This window comes from Myotis davidii, unplaced genomic scaffold, assembly GCF_000327345.1.
Source record: "Myotis davidii unplaced genomic scaffold, ASM32734v1 scaffold592, whole genome shotgun sequence".
NCBI lineage: Eukaryota > Metazoa > Chordata > Mammalia > Chiroptera > Vespertilionidae > Myotis > Myotis davidii.
In genome coordinates this window covers 1,104,537-1,105,104 of record NW_006284844.1, presented here as the reverse complement: position 1 = coordinate 1,105,104, position 568 = coordinate 1,104,537, and positions in this window count along the sequence as shown.

The following is a 568-nucleotide window of genomic DNA, read 5'->3' as shown; positions in this document are numbered from 1 at the left end:
AGCTCCAGCCTCTAAGCCGTGGCCGTTTCCCCACGACCGGGGAGTCCGCTCCTGCTCCCGGGACTCGGGAAGCGCCGGCCCCAGCCGTGGTCATAACGGTGCCGAGGGCTCACATGCGTCCGCGACGGGCGAAGCCACGGGAGGCGAGCCCAACGCTACGGCTAGCGTCACCTGACGCCTTCTGTGGAGTAACAACGCGAAACAAACTCCACTTAGTAACAAAGACGGCGCCCGGCCGGTCTGGCTCAGTGGATAGTGTGTCGGCCTGTGGACTGAAAGGTCCTGGGTTCAAGCCGGTCAAGGGCACAGGCCCGGGTTTTGGGCTCGATCCCCAGTGGGGGGCGTGCAGGAGGCAGCCGAGGGATGATCCTCTCTCATCATGGATGTTTCTCTCTCTCCCTCTCCCTTCCTCTCTGAAATCAATAAAATATATTTAAAAACAACAATAATAACGAAGATGGATGCAGGCATTAGTTCCACTCAGCTCCTCACGGCCGGAGGCCCGGCTTTGGCTGAGCGGCCCGGTGCGGCGGTCAGGCCTGTGACGCCGGCCTGTGCTTTCTCTTCC